Below are 16,821 nucleotides of genomic sequence, written 5' to 3'. Positions count from 1 at the left end.
CAAACCAGCATGATAAAAGAGCTAAAGCAAGAGGTTATGATATACTTGAATCACTCCAGAGAAAGCAAGTGCTGTGTGTAACAAGGGAGATAAATAATCAGGCAGAGTAGCACTGCCCCCTCACTCGCTTAAATCAAAGCAGCTTCTTTTGCCACCGCTCCACCCACCTGGAACCAGCATCAGGGAAGTTTAAAAGTTGTCCTTGGGAGGAACAAATAGAGAACTGCAATTCTGGAACTGAGGTATAAGCTCACAGGTAACAGCGATGCCTCTGCAGTTGTGCTAACAGGCAGTCCCGCAGGCCTGCTCCCCTAGATGCAGACGGCGCAGTCGAAGCCAGCAGGCAGCTGCAGCAGGTTTCTCACATGGCCACCCAATGCTTGTAAACATTCACTGCCCTGACAAGGAGCTTGGTTTCAGGGATAAGCAGAGCTGGGCTGCCATGCCCTCAGGGTATATATCACGGTGGCCAGCACATACAAGCCAAAATACAGCAGCAAACTTCACTCAGGCGTGCTTGGCGCAAGTCCTTTTTTGAGATCCCAATGGCAGGATGTCTGATTAGTTGGCAGTATCTGGCCCCTGACTGACTGATGCTGCTATTCAGCAGCTTGGATTTGACCCGCAGCAGGATTTACATTCTGCCTGAAGAGCCATGCATTGAAATCGGAGGGCCATGTGCGTATGTCCAAGGTCAGTTTTTCCTGTAAGTAATACCCTCCACCTCAAAAGCAACTGCATGTTCCTGACAATTATTTGAGGAGGTAATTGAACTCAGCTGTTTCAAATGGGATTTCTGTACAATGTGCACTGTACTTTGATCCTGAGTTGAAAAAAGGACTAAATAATCCTGTTTTAACCTTGACTTGACATGGCACTTACTATGCAAACACCCTGCCTGCACATTGCACAGCCCAAGGAGGAAAGAACGTGACACTCCAGCACAGGGCAAGAACTACTGTTTGATATTTCTGCCCTTTAGCTCACAGTGTCAAAAAGCTACCTAAAAGCTCACTAAAATAGGTAAAAACTTGACAAGAAAAATCTGCTTTGGCCTCCCACTGCCTTCTTGAAAGGGGAAACTGAAAACTGCACTTCTCACAAGGAGCAGGCGCTTGATGGTGGAAGGAGGATCATCAATTCTCTTGCATTATCTTGTTGATGTGTGAAGCCAGCGTATTTGCTGCACCTCAGAATAAGGATATTTTTCCTTACTGTAGATAAAAAGCGAGTTTGAAAATGCATCCTCCACATCACAAGCATGGCTGAGGAGGACCAGCTGTGAGAGAGAATCATGTTCTTCACAGGCTGCAGCAAGATCACAGCAAGAATATCAAGGAATGGGAAATAAGTTTCCATGCAGACAGGACTCCAGTGAGCAACCTACCTGTATGACTGTGTACTCACACGGCTCTCCCCCAAAACAGGATCACAAGCTTCAGTGAGTCTATTCTTACAGCACACCTATGAGTTAGAGAAGTGACCTTATTCTCCAGCTGGGAGCAAAGGCAGAGAGAGTGCCAAGAAGCTTGTGGTGGATCAGAGAGCTGAACCCAGCTCTAAGCTAGCTTAGCTGTCTGAGCATCCTAGAAAGGGTCTGGTAAAAGTAGGAAGAGCAAAGAGAGTACACAAACATATGCATACACATCTACCCACTCACTTGGAACAAGGGATAATTTCACATATAAATTACAGTGCAAAAGTACATGTCTCTGCATGCAAAAAGTGAGGCCATGCCTAAGAAGACCTAACTTTTGGGGTGCTGAGTGTAACTCTGAGTTTCCCTTCTATGAAACATAAGGATGTTCCAGAAAGCACAAGATTTGGGAAGGAACAGAGAAACAGGCAAAGAAATATAACTAAAAGCATGACAAAAAAGCAACATTACAATTCCAGAAGTGTCTTGAGAGCAACAAATTGGGGGCACAGCTTCCTTAGCAATATCAAAGGAAAACATATATGCCATGATTGCAGAAAACAAGGTAAGGGACCAGTCAGGCTCAGCAGCACGGAAAGTACCGACAGGCACAGAGGCAGTGATAGGACAGTAACTCACAGATTTTTGCACGAAGTTGTATTTAAACATCCAGCTAGCTTTGATCTGTTACTCTTGCAAAGAAGCCGTTCTTAGCAGTCTTTCTGATCTGATTCCTGTAAGCTACTCCGTTTACCCTGCTGACATCTCTTTACAAAAATGCATCAAATACAGTCATGCACAGTTGGGTGCAGGTGTGTCCATACATGCACAAGAACATGCACAGGGTACATGAAACAAAAAATTGTACATGCTTTTTATCTTTGCAACCAGACCATTAATACACAGGACAGAAACCATATGTCCTTTTCATCTTCCACTGTGCCTGTGTCTGACTTCAGCAGAACCATTCCAGAATTAAGTACTGCTCATGGTGAGCGAGAAAGGCAAACTCCAGCTCTGTGTGTGTAACGATCCACTCAGAATACACCAAGGGATTCACTGAGTCTCTACATATGCTTCCTCTCAGCATGCAGGTGTAAGACTTAAAAATCCATATTCTTCTCCAATAAACTTAAAACCAGCTATAATATCAAGTACCAAAAGCACCATCTGCGCTTCACATATAGTGATGATGGTTTTTTTCAGAGCTGATGCTGTTTCTTGGTATAGCTTGATCCTATTTTGTCAACCACATCATGAAAAGTGCAAAGAACCCCTGTGGATCCAAATGTCTCTGAAACAAGATGCTTTAACAAGTGCATATGACATCTTTCTGCTTCTTTAAGGCACTATATTGTTGACTCAGATACACAGTAACATTTTATATTCTTCAACCCCCACACTGGAGTGCTCCACACACCTTGGCAGGGATCGATTGGAGATTGCTAGCCAGCACAAAGCAAGGATCGCTTGCTGAAGAAAAGAAGCTGAAAAAGGCAAGTGCTTCCAAAGCTTTACTTCCCTTGCTGTGCAGGCGGCATCTGCTAGCTGGCCATCTCTCCTTTACTACATATCCACTAACATCTCCTCCAAAAAGTCCATCCCAAGCATTGCTCTCTGTACCCTCACCAGTGTCAAAGCTTCTCTAAAGTCCACTGAGGACCTTGCTGTTCCAATGTCTTGAATAGCCAGCAGTCAGAGGCCTCAGTGATGGATGTGCATATCAAATTCAGAGAGACCTGGCAAAGTAAGTTTGACAGATTCCTGCCTGGTGTTCCCCACACACACTTTTCCTCTGCTGTAAACTGTAACTTAATCCTGGATCTGCTGCTTGCCTTCTTCCATTAACCCGCTCTATTTAGGGCAATGTCAGCACCCACCATCATTCCCAGAGGTACTGCAGGTATTTTTTACCATACTCAAATGCTGGCAGTGTGGGCATGGGTATCCACCTTAAATCCACAGTTACCAATTTGATGTTTCATATTTGATTTGACTCAGAAGCCATCACATGGTCAGAAAACCACTCCATATATGGTCACCAAGGCAGACCCTACTCCACTCTGTACCTTGGTATAGTGCCTGCACCTGCTCCTGTTCCAAGCCCTTTCTTCTCTCACTTTCTTTAATTCCTTCTTTTGTGTTTCATAATGTCTGTAGGCAGAAACTTTACCAAATGCTTCTTTACAGAAGGCTTCCAGTTGAAATAAAAAGATATTGTAAGAGAGAATCTGGGTCACAACAGGGCACAGAGACAGCATTTCACCAGAAAGTTCCCCAAGAATGTATTCTTAGAAAGAAACAGCAACTTTGAGTAATTTTCTTCAGTAATGTCAGCCTGAGTTCCCTTGTCATCCTTTCATTGGCTTCCTTTTGCTTCCTTACTTTTATCTTTCCAGTGGAGCACAGCTTCATGTCTGCAACTTTCTCTCTAGCAGAAACGCCATATCTCAGCAAGGCCAGTGCCCTGCTCTGTAGATACCGTCTCCTCCTCCAGCACCCGTAACATTTTAAATGAGGATGAACAGATGGCTACCATCATATAACCTATCATCATACCATCAGATAATGTACCAAGGGACCACTTTTTAGGAATGTACCCTGGCTTGCCTTCTCTAGAGGTGCTTCTAACCATGACTTCCTACCCAAGCCAGCACGTTAAGCGAGCAAAAAAACCACAGCATTTCATCCACAATCTAATACCACACACGTACTTTGAACGCTCTGATCTATTTGTTTTGACCTAAACCCATTTGTACAAGCTCCCTCCTGCTGAACTTCAGGAGACACTCCTGATGCATTCTCCTCCAGGCAAGAAATGCCATATGAAGCCAGGATATAATGACAGGCATCAAACTGCATTCTCTGCTGCTGTTAATCAGCATAGTTCCACCCAAGTCATTCTAGTTTTGCCAGTTTATAACACCACAAAACACATCCCTGCATTTCTCTTCAGCCTGTCACTTGTTAATCAGTTTGAATGACAGTCATCCTATTCATATTTGCTGGAGTCCATAGTCACTACTTAGCACTGTTGCTTGAATGCTGATTTTTTGGTACCACTCTTAGTAATATATCTATTTCTTTCATAATTCTTTGCAAACATCAAAAAGAGAGAATAGAAATGATTTGCTAGTGAAGCATATTAACATTTAAAACCAATGACCAATTAGAGATTTGAAAATGTCTGAATAGACCAACTATTCAAAATGCCATCTGGTCTCCTGATTATTCCTTCCATGTACTTCCTCATGACAATGACACAAAAGAAGATTAGGACAAAAAAACTTCTTCATAAGAAGATCACTTTTACTGTACTTAGCTGCTGTCAGTGTTGGGCAGGGTAAACAATTAGCTTCCAAACAAAAATGCCTAAGAATTTTCTTCCACTACTTTCTTTTTGCACAGTTTCCAACCAACATCTATTGACTTACAGTGCAAAGCGGCAAGCGTACCTAAAGCTGTACTCTAAATTCACCCCTATTATCTTTGTGTTGACACTTCATCCTAGAAGATATATGCTGAGCTCCAGGTAGATCATTTGTAACCCTTATAATGATGATGGCAACAGATATAGCACAGTGCCCTCCAACTGACACGGAATGGATACTCAATGCTTCACTATTTTGCAATGAATAAATTGGTTGTCAACATATGCGCAGTAGCAGTTTTTCCCCCAATTTAATGATCATACAGCCATGGCACAGCAGATCTCTATGTATTACAATGATCAGGAAAGCTTGATTGAAAGATCTGGAGAATGAATTTCAAGCCAAAGCTGCAGTTGCCCTGGAAAGCAGCAATATGAATTGATTTCTGGGTTGGAGCGATGCCACACAGCAGTTTCACCTTGCATAGGGGTGACCTTCATTAAAACACAGTTGCTTTCTCAGAACAATAAAAGCTTTCTCTTATGAAGCATATTTTTATGGACAGCCAGATGCAATACCTAAGTCTGTCCATAAACTGGGCATTTGTCCTGGCAGCTGGGTGGCTGAACATGTGACTGTGTAGACAGTGACTATATTGCAAGCCAAGGAGACGTGCATTGAGGTACCCAAACGCCATGCTGTGGTAAATAGGTTTATGTAAAAATTTGCCCTTCTTCTATACAAGTTCTGTATAGGAAAAGCATCTGTATAGTTCTGTATAGTTCTGTATAGGAAGGCAGATACCTCCTGCATTGTGAGCATTTGGATCTTAGGAGTAGGATGCTTTGATGGCCACAAGGAAGTAGACAATCTCTGTGGAAGAGTGAGCACGACCTACATCCATGTCCCCATAGGTCACCAGCACCAGGACAGCCCCCACTCAAATGCTGAGCTCTCTGTCACGAGGCAACGGTGCTGCAAGACTTTATGTTGCCCAACTCAGCCACCACTCAGTGCCACATTGCATTTCCAGCACAGTTCAACAGGAAGTCCAGTGGATATTTTTCAGAAAAAAGTAGAGGTTTTGACAAGTAAAATTATCACTGATGGTTCCTGCTGCTTTTTTTTTTTTTTTAATTTATTTTTCTCAGGTATCCAATCACAACTCAGCTTTTCATTTTTTTCCCAACTAATCTGAGAACACTCAATCTTTTCAGGCAAAAAAACCACTCCAGAATTCAGATGTCAATTTTCAGTTTCACTTTTTCAGCAAAATGTCAAAACTTTATTGCAAAAACAAAAAAAACCAAACAAACAAACAAAAAAAAAGAAATTTCAAAAGGAAAAACTAGACACTACTAATGAGTTCATTTCCCAGCATGTACAGATCCATCTGGCACACAACCGCAAATTGCTTATGACCCTCTGGCAATGCCTTCAATATTAGGGGACTCTTTAATCCCAGTCCTCTCCTAACTGGAATTAGTAGAACAGACAGGTAAGTGGCCCTTTATTGATGTTAACAATCTTCATTATGAATTTATATTATGACTACTTTAAAAATTCACAGGAAGCATTATATATTGAACACTGAAGACATAAAAATTTACTTTGTGATGGACTGATAATTATGAATTATGTGTTAAATTTAAGATCAATTCCTGTGCAAAAGGCACAATTGTTTGAATTTAGGGATTTTCCCCACAGAAATATTTGTGAAGAAAATCAGCAACTGAATTTTTATCCTATCCTATTCATCTCATCAACTGTTAAAGGGGAGGAAGTGCTTTACAACTGAAGGGGTTTTTCTTCATTTTGCTAGACTTTAGGCGTTTTTTTAATGCCTTCCTGCTCCCCAACGTATGCCTATATATACATGCACACACACACACACACACACTTTTAGCACTGAAAACCAGCACTTTCTCTTACTACTTTGTTTACCTTTTTCTACTTTACTGGAAATAGGTTTATTCAAAGTATGACCTTCACCTCTGAGGTTCTCTCATTGCTTTGCTCTTTCATATTCTTTCCACTCAGAAAAAAGTCAAGCAAATTAGGATAAGCCATGTTCACCTTTCTTTAGTTTTACCAGTGGGAAAAAACCCAAGGATTCTAGATGTGCTCTGGAATACATCACTTAGCATAGCAATTAATTATGGTATCCAGTATTGATGAAAATTTGGTTCAGTGCAAAACCATGCAACATTGTCTCACATTCTGAGTACATTTATTTCTTTCCACATTTCACATGTAGGCCCAGAAATGTCTCACTTTTTTAATTAGTATCTCATACCAGATGGGATGACTAGGAGTGAGCATTTAAAATTCATGTTCAAAACTTTTCTTCTGCAGGAGCCTATGATGGTATCTGATTACATGTCCAGCCATGGGACAGGACAGCAGACCCTCCCTTTTGGGGACATAAATGGTCGTTAGAGAAACAATTCATGTGACCTTGAGCAACGCTCAGGACCTTCCGGTGGTGGAGGCTTCACTTGGATTCTGCGTTCAATGTGCCATTGCACAATTTGAACAGAATGACTTCCATTTTCGGAACAACTCCCCTGTGCATCCCCACAAACATCAGCTCTTCAGGCCCGAGGCAACAGCGCTGATAAAGGCAGATGAAGACAAGGCAAGACAAGCTATTTAGTGAATCTCATGCAAGGGAGTGAATTGAGATGGGAAGCTGCGGTCATCCTCCTCTTCCTCCCTCACCACAGTTTTTCAAGGGGCAGCTCAGCAGCTACTCTGCAGATTTCCCTTCTGCCTTAGCTGTGGCAGCAAGGTTTTGAAACTGCTTGCGGCTGCTATTATATTTCTGCACTTTTTAAATCACACACTTCCCTTTGAATACAATATTTGCTTTAAAATTTGGAGAATGCAAATTTCTTTATTTACACATGCCTGAAAAAACTGACTCTGCTGTGTTCCCTGGGTAATTCGGTAATTCTCACCAGCCTCCCTTCAGTTAATTGCTCTGTAAGACTGTCTGGTGAAAAATGAATTCTGCCTGATTCCTCTCCTGAAAAACATGCAGCAAGCAGCAAGGCAGACTAATTCTTGCTGCAACAGAGCAGTGCACGGAACAAACAGCATGTGAGACAAATCAATATTGTAATCACCAATGCAACCAATCAAACAAAACTCCAGGATCAATCAATACTGTATCTTCCCAGATGACAACTGTGGAACAGAAGCTTTTAATACCTTTCCAAGATAAATCTCTTCTTCCACAAAGTGAGACACAATTTGCCAGTAAGTTCTGTAGTTAGGGAAAGATTTTCCTGGATATTAGGAAGATTGCAGACTAAAGCAGCCAAGCCTTTCTGCATTTGAGGGCATCTCCCTGCCTGCCTGTCCATTCAGGGACACTGTTTATTGTCAACAGTAACCCTTCCTGTTCTTGTATTAGAAACCAAGCAATACAAACCTTTTGCTTTTGTCATGTCAGGAGAGCAGATCATTTCATGACTGAATTGTATCTGCAAAGCTAAACACTTCATAGCCCAGAAACTCTTTTTTAGCACCATCCAACTGTGGTTTCAGGGACTAGTTTATGTAAATCACAGATACCAATGTGTTAATGTTAGCTTTAGATGATCATGGTCTATCTATGTACTTATTCTGGGAACTATGGTCTATCTATGTACTTATTCTGGGAATGAAATCCATCTGTCTCAGTACTGTGCAATGATTAATAGGTTTTTATCCCATACTACCTCCATGATGCAGTGGGCTATTAGACCCCTTTGACAGAACCAAGACACGGCGAGATTAAGAGTGTGCCTACACAGATAGGTGCAGGCAGATGCACGCTCCTCTGCCTGTACTGGCTGGATGTGGATCTGTTTGGACCTGGAAGCCGCAAACACACTGCTGTGCTCCCAGACAGGAGCCAGCCCATGTGCAGCCAGGCAGTGTGCAGAGGGGCACAGGTCTATGTCATGGAGACACGCCTGCAGCGTCATGCCCTGCATGACTTGATCTAGGGCATCCAGCAGGTTAGTAATGGAGGGTTGAACTAGACAGAAGCCTGAGCAGCCAATTCACTAGATCATTGTTCCTATCCCTCGTCTGGTAAGCTACAAATTAGGCACAGTGACTGCAAGCCAATGCTTCAGGGAAGAGGAGGAAGAAGAGAGAACATTTAAAGGACGCTCCTTCTATACCAGGCTTGGGAACAGGGCCCAGGAATTCAAGGGGATCAGCCATGTGAGCACAGCAAATTATGGGCATGCTTGCAGCATGGGATCTTCCATTTCACTGCTTTTAATTCTAGGAAAAAAGCCCTTCTAGCAGCTCCAGGAGCATATCATAGCTGTGAGTGACTGCTCTTACTGCCCACTTTAAAAGCACAGTAAATAAAAAACAAACAAAAAATAGTAGTTCTCCCTACTTAGAATGGCTCAGGTTGAGATTAATTTGGTATATGTCCTTAAAATACACCTGCAAGTATCCAGCCACGATTCTGGCACTTACCTCATGTATCGAACCTCAAACCTTGCAGAGGTCACTCTTTAGAGCAGCAAGGGGCACATGGAGAGCATCGGCATGAACTACATATTGGAAAAAAGCCTGTTTGTAGCAGCTTTCACTAAGGGAGAAGGAGGGAACTCCCTTGGAAAGAAGCAACAGAAAGATTAGTTCTTTGATTAATTGATTTTCAGGCCATTAAGGACCTTTCTGGTCCTCTTGCTCATTCTCCAGTGTGAAAAGCCAGGGGATTTTCCCAGAGACTGCCAGGGCTCTGCTGGAGGTGATGAGGTGTCTGTGGGGACAACCATCTGCCCAAATGCTGCCAGTGTCCAGATCAGCGCCTCAGTCTAGCAAGGGGCAAATTTCACATCCTGCAGACCTTTCATTTTCAGTTTGGCACCCTGCTGATTCCATCAGAAGTGCTGACTGAGAAAAGACTGCACGTGGACCCTGAACCAGGATCTGGAACAGACAGCAATTCTTTTTTAAAGTATTTCCCTCAGCCTTTTAAACAGCATGTCAAGTGCTGTGGTTCCCTCTGCCCCTGAGACATTGTACCAAAGCTCCTTTTCCTTAGGAAGCTTTTCGAAGCCTCTGATGTGCACATTTTATAGAGAGAATCCTAAAATGAAGATGACAGTCCTGTGCACCACTCTATTTCTTAGCATTTTTTTCTCTCTTCTTAACTTTCCACTCCAGCAAGCGAAGTTTAACAGAATCAATTTCTCTATATGCTCAGTAAAATCCTCAGCGGGAGCCACTGCTCTGTAGGCTTCTTTTATTTATTGCCTGCCTCCTGCATACCGCATAAGTTAAAAGATGTACTACCAGCTTAGAAAACAATTAATCCTATTGTTGCTTGGAACATGGATGCTGCAGAAGCAGTAACAGCACCAAGCTGAACTGTGCAGAAGGACTGAGTTCAAATCGAAAGGTTGGTTCCAGGACATGGAAATACTTCACCCCACACATGGCACAAAGCAACTTTCTCTACATGCTCTAACCACTTGTATTTTCAAGATCCTGGAAGTGGTTCCCAGTCCCACCTGGAGACATTTTGCAATTTATTAAGGTTATCAGCAAACTGCTGCAGATACCTTGACCTCCAAAAGTTTGTGTGCTTACCTGAAACATGACATATTTGGGTTGCACTCACCTGCCAGACCATCAGCTGTGAGCTGTGAGCAGGAGCTCCATGCATCCTCTCCCTGGTGAAGCCCTCACTGAACTGAGCGCACTCCTGCCACCCATTCTCATTCTAACGCATCTGCAGTGGGCAGCTGAAGGAGGGCCACAAAAATGATCAGAGGGATGGAACACCTCTCCTATGAAGAAAGGCTGAGAGATTGGGGTTAATCAGACTGGGCTCCAGGGAAACCTTATTACAGCCTTTCAGTACTTAAAGGGGGCTTCTAAGAAAGATGGGGACAAATTTTTAGCAGGGCCTGTTGCGATAGGACAAGGGGTAATGGTTTTAAACTAAAAGAGGGCAGATTCAGACTAGATATAAGGAAGAATTTTTTTACAATGAGGGTGGTGAGGCACTGGAACGGGTTGCCCAGAGAAGTTGTAGATGCCCCATGCCTGGAAACATTCAAGGTCAGGTTGGACAGGGCTCTGAGCAACCTGATCTAGTTGAAGATGTCCCTGCTCACTGCAGGGGGGCTGGACTAGATGACCTTTAAAGGTCCCTTCCATCCCAAACTATTCTATGATTCTATGCAGTTGTCAACAACATTTTTTCCCAAACTCAGTCATCTCAAATCCAAGTGTCTCTCACTTCCACTGACCTGTTAACAGAAAAAGGTTGTTCTGTATGTGGAGATGAAGTCAGGTCTCAGCGTGTCAACTTGGATGACACAGGTTCACCTGAGATTGCTGTCACGAAGGATGTTGGTGCTGCCACAGCTACAGCCTTTCAGAGGACATAAAACAAGATCCTAACCGCTGTGGCCAGGAGAGATCCCCAAACACTTTGCACTTAGGCAGCAACATTAGCAGCTTGCCCTGGCTGAGCTCCGTGCTGCTGTCAGAAAGCTGGCCACTCATCAGCCACACAGCACAGAGGGCACCTGCAACCCAAAAGACAGCTTGCTTTGAAACATAAAGCCTGTGTACAAAGCAGAAGAGCTATCAAACTAGGAGGAGGGGAGGCTGTTGCACAGCAATATCCAGTACAAGCTGCCACAGACTCAGGGCAGAGCTGTGAGAGACACCTGCGTGTGTCACCAGCGGTGTCAGCGAGTGACATCCCTGCCCCAGAAAAAGACAAACATCTCAATGTGTTCAGCAGACGTGTTCGGCAAAGATCTGGTTCTTGCTTGTCTGGGTATTGTGCTATCAAGTTTGCAGAGATGATTGGACTGTGACCATTTTTAGCTCAGTCTCAGTAAATCAATTTATCTGCAGGTTAAATCGATTCATCTCTCTTTGCCTTCATTTCTACATCTATAAAATGGGGATAGAGTCAGCAGCCTTTCTCTTCAGCAAAGTATTTTTGGATCATGACGAGCATGATACAAGAACTCAGGTTTATTATACAGTTACCATGTGCAGTTATGTTATGCCACCACTCTAATTCCAAATTAAGGCAGTGGTGCTGTGAAAAGTTTCAAAATTTGCATTTTTCTACCAAATTAAGACTAAAACGTACCAAAATGTTGGAATTCCCTTCACCCTTTCGACTCCACAGCACAGACACTGTCTATGGACTCCTGTAACACACAGCAGCAAGTCCCTCAGGCAGTCACAGGGGTGATAACCTAGCTGGGCAAAGGGGACGTCCCTGGGGCCTCCAGCTACAACATCTATGGGACCCTGTAACAGCCCATGGGATGACTGACAGAAAAAATAGAATGTCTTCGTCAAATTTTCCCAACTTGCAACCAAATCAAATTGAACTTTCCCAGCAGAAAACCTGGTAATCCCCTCTGACCACTTCCAGTGAGGAACCGGTGTACAGGATAGCTTTCACCTGCTCTGGTCCAGGGCTGTCACAACGCCTACACACTGCTGGGCATCCAAATCTCATGTATTTGTCTTACTTTAACCCTCTGCCTTCCCCTACCCTTCAAGTCCAGGACACCTCCTCTTTTCCCTGCCCTGCTTGTTGGGGTGGCAATTATTCCTCCTGGAATTTTATGGCATTAGGCAGACAACCCTTCAGTCCTGGCACTAATCAGACTGACAGAAGCCTTATATCTGAGCACCCACCACTGATCTTGCTGCTCTGGCAGGTCAACTACTGCTTGCGCTCGCCTGTCAGATGCCAGTTCTGCACGGTGGGCAAGGCTGCGGCTCCAGACATGGTTAGGCCACCTGAGGTTGACGTGCTGCTGTAAATACCTTTGCTCTAGGGTAACAAGTTTGCTACAACCAGCACTTCTATCCCAGGAACAAGAAAAATTGAAAACCCATCCACACCCCAAATCCTTTCCTTTGTGTAAAGAAGGGAGTCATTCCTGTGCAGACCAACACACCTCTCATGGAGGCTGCTGGGCTGCAGGTTCATGGCTCAAAGCACTACTCCGCCTTCTGAGTGTTGCTCTCACATCTGAATTACTTAAAATTTCCTGGACAGACTAGCACCCCTCTTCCAGCTTCCACACCCATCCTGCTCTGGGCAGAATCCCCACAAGTGTTCCCTCTGCCATTCTCCCTCTCTCTCTCTCTCTATTCCCCCAACCAACCTCCTACCTCCTACTATTTTTCCATGTTTGTAAACAACTTTTGCCCTCAGCCCCAGCTCTCAGTCCCCTGGGGCCAGGGAACTTAGCAGCCCTTCAGCTGTCACAGACACCAGTATCAAAGGCTCTGCCATTCGCTCACACAGCCCAAAAGAGACAGCCCAGCCCCCTGTAGCCAGAGGCATCTCCCCTCCCTGCCCATGGACCAGGGTTTGCAGCTTCCCCTTCACAGCTCAGGCTCCAGGGGAAATGTTTTCAACGCTAAAAGCTGATATTGTCTAAACATCAGAAGCCAGAAAGCAGTGAAACAGAAATTTAAAAATAATGAAACAGCTTGGTAACACAATTCTCCACCCTGAAGTCCTCAAAATGGCAATTCACTGCTTGAATTATGCACAGAAGTGATTGCTGAGCAAATCTGGCCATTGCTAACAGAAAGGGAAATGCAGCCTCTCTCTCTCGTTTTAGCTCCAGCCCCAGCCAGTACCAGGAAATGCAGGTGAATGAGAGGAATAAGCAATTCAGGAAGGCAAAGAAAAAGTCTCCTAGCTGGGAACATCATTGCCCAAATTCTGTTTCGGTTTTAAGCTTCAGTTCTGGGCATTTGTGACCTTACTTGACTCACTTTAATAACGGCTAATATTTACAAGTCTCCTGTAAATTCAGTTTCTTTACAAGCAAATTCTATACATAGCTCTGATCCTCAGACCATTAAAGTCAACAGGATTTTTTCTATGGGTTTTTGATCCCATTCCCTAATTGCAAATAGAAACAATCTGTCCGAGCCAATTTAAATGAAGCACTACTAGAACATTTACAGGACAGTTTTACCTATGAATTTCTATTGCCTACATCTCTGCTGTGCTGCCAGAACATCAGACATGAAAGAAGAGTCTCCCTCAGTAAGGGATTACTCTAAAAACACAATTAACATTTCACCACTACTTTAGCAGGAGCAGGACCAAACTCTACAGTAAGCCCCACAAGTCAGCAACTAATACAGGCGGTCAACACCATCAAAGCCAACAGACTTGCTCTCGCTGCTTCGAAGGTCTGAATTTGGCCAGATGTTATCACACCCACAAAACAGAGTGGACCGCCATCCCTGCTGCTCCCTGCAACCCTGACTCTCCACCTGCAGTCATGTACCTCACAGACTAAGGAATTTCTTCCATTTATAAATGAAGCTTTGTTAGCTCTGTTACGGGGGCTTCTGCCACCCCATGAGACATGCCTAAGCCTGGCACCAAACTCCCACTGATGGTTTTCTGGGTGGGTTACTACAGTCAGAAAAATACTGCCAATACTCTGTGCAACTTTCAAAGCATTATTAAAGCAATATTTTTTATATTATTACCAAGGTCTAATACTGTTTTGAATTTGCAGTTATGGAGTTCGTTTTAAAGCACTTGATTATACTTTGAGAAGAAATAGTCTTACAGTACAAGTCATTTTCTCAAGTACACTTGAAGAAAGGATAGTCTATGGCTCAGTAAATACAACAGTCTGAAAAGTTATGAGCTATCAGACTAAGCTGAATTGACTTACTGATATTACCTGCAATGAATGAGTTTTAGATAGCCTCTCATAAATAGAAGGCTACAGAGCCTACGATTTTATGGATGTCTTGTACTTATCAATATATATGAGAAATGATGCTGTCAGGCTTTCGAGGGGATACTATGTGAACCACACCACTGTCAATTTAATTTTTTATGATTAAATATTTGGTGCTGTTAAAGGTTATTTAACATTTAATATAGCTGCTCTTCTACATAGCTGATAACTGTCATCTTTACATAATACTGAAGCTGAAAATGGATGGGGAAGGCATATTTTTTAGAAGGTTCCTATTTTTTTTTTCAATTTACTGTTAGATTCGTTCCAGCAATAGAATAATATTAGGTGAGTTTAAAAGGCTTTCAATATTCAGATGTTCAAAAATTTAGTCTTAATGCCAGCTGCAGCTGAGCTCAACGTTTGCTACTGAGGCTGCTGAACTTTCCTCTGCGGTAGAAAAATCTCTCCCAGGTTATACTGTGGGATGGCAGCTCATCCCGCAGTGGGGATCCTCGGGGCTCATATTCAATCTAATCAGTTTTTATATCTTTAAGAGAGACATCATCAACTTAAACGTCACATTCCTATTTGATCATTATTTTATTTTTTTGCACCTGTTAAAGTTACTGTAGCTGAAAGAGATGAAAGATAAAATTATTTTTGCATGTTTTGCAGAAAGTACACTTTGTGCAGTGACAGAATGCTGTCTAGGCTGGCACAAGGTGTCCCCCCCCAGTTCTGCAAACATTTACAGAGTTGAGAGAAAAATTCAATTGGCTGTGAACAGGCAGGTCTCAGCTTGAACAAGACAACTCACGTGTGTAAAGGTAGGTACACAGGTATATATTTCCAAAGCTCTTGCATACAACAGCATACGAAAAACACAAGTGCACAACAAGAGAAAGATGCCAATTCTTAAAGCCAAAGAAATTATCAGCAAACTGCACAGACTTAATGGAAAGATCTGGTGCTTATATCACTCTCCACTATTTTTTTTTTTCATTTGACAACTAAGCATGTTAACTGGGTTTCCTAAGCGGAGTCCAGAGCTATTCTTTGTTTTTCTGCTCTCACACATCAAAAAGATGGAAATTTAAAAACACCTAGAGGCAGAAAATAAACGTTTCTATAATTAAAAATAAAACCAAAATGTATAAACAAAAACAACCACACAACTAGAGGGTAGAATCAGGTCAGTTCAGGTCGTGATCCCAATTACATTTTCTGTCAAGTGGATCCCTTTGTGGAACTGAGACTTTGTATTTTCTTCTGTAGCACTTATTATGGTACATTTACGAAGAAATCTTTATTGCTTTTCAGTGACTGAATTATATTTTTGTGTAATAAAATCCTTTATGTGGAGTTCCCTTAGTGAAGTATTAATGTAAAAATGCAAGCCTTCTTAATCTCCAAGAGCTATCACTCAATTTTGCTACAGTCTAGGGTCTTCGAATGCAATGCCCTGTGTCCTGCGGCTAAGGTCCCATCAGATGGTTTCCAGGCTTCACCAATGCATCCCAAATGCAGGCATAAATCATTGTTTTGCAGCCTGTAGTATCTTTCCTGTAATAAAGCTCATTAATTGTGATGACAGCCCCTCAACAACAGGGAAAACAGAGCAGAAGTATAAGTTATCAGTAACATTAAAAATGTGCATGGGGCTATCGTTGCAGAAAAACGCATGGACAGCAAAGCACCAAGGCACAATGCAGAGAGCCCTGGGCATCAGTTACTCCTGCAGGAACAGGGACAGCACTACCATTCTGCTGCCCAAATGGACACGTCTTGCCTGGGTGCAATGTAGTAAGGGTGGGCATGCTTGGACGGAGCTGCTGTACAATCCTTCCTGCACAGGCAAAGTCACCCACCGGGTGCAGCTGGACATAACCTGCTGTTGAGACGCACAGCTCCGAGGTCTTGAGGATGTTTATTAGGCTGGTTTCATGCACATCACATTTTCAAGCTGTACTCCACAGCTATGAGAATTAACAATGTAAACTAAAATATAAAGCCAAGGTGGTACAAGCACATATGCATGAGTTTGGACCCAAAACACCAGCTTTAAATGGTGCCATCTCACAGCTTGGGGACAGCTCACATTTTTTTGTTAAAATTACTTACATCTCCTTCAATACAAAAGACTTAAGCAGAGACCAAATTTTAACCACTCTGAGCTACAACGACCATATGTAACTGCTTCATATTTAATTTTAGAGTCAAGCAGTCTCTGAATATGTGGGTCACTGAATTAAGGGGTTTTTTGGGAGTATTTTTCAAATGAAACTTCTAATACACCTACTGTTCC

Source organism: Pelecanus crispus, chromosome 7 (genome assembly GCF_030463565.1).
Source record: "Pelecanus crispus isolate bPelCri1 chromosome 7, bPelCri1.pri, whole genome shotgun sequence".
NCBI classification, from domain to species: domain Eukaryota; kingdom Metazoa; phylum Chordata; class Aves; order Pelecaniformes; family Pelecanidae; genus Pelecanus; species Pelecanus crispus.
The sequence above is the reverse complement of the archived record's forward strand: the minus strand, read 5'-3'. Positions refer to the sequence as shown.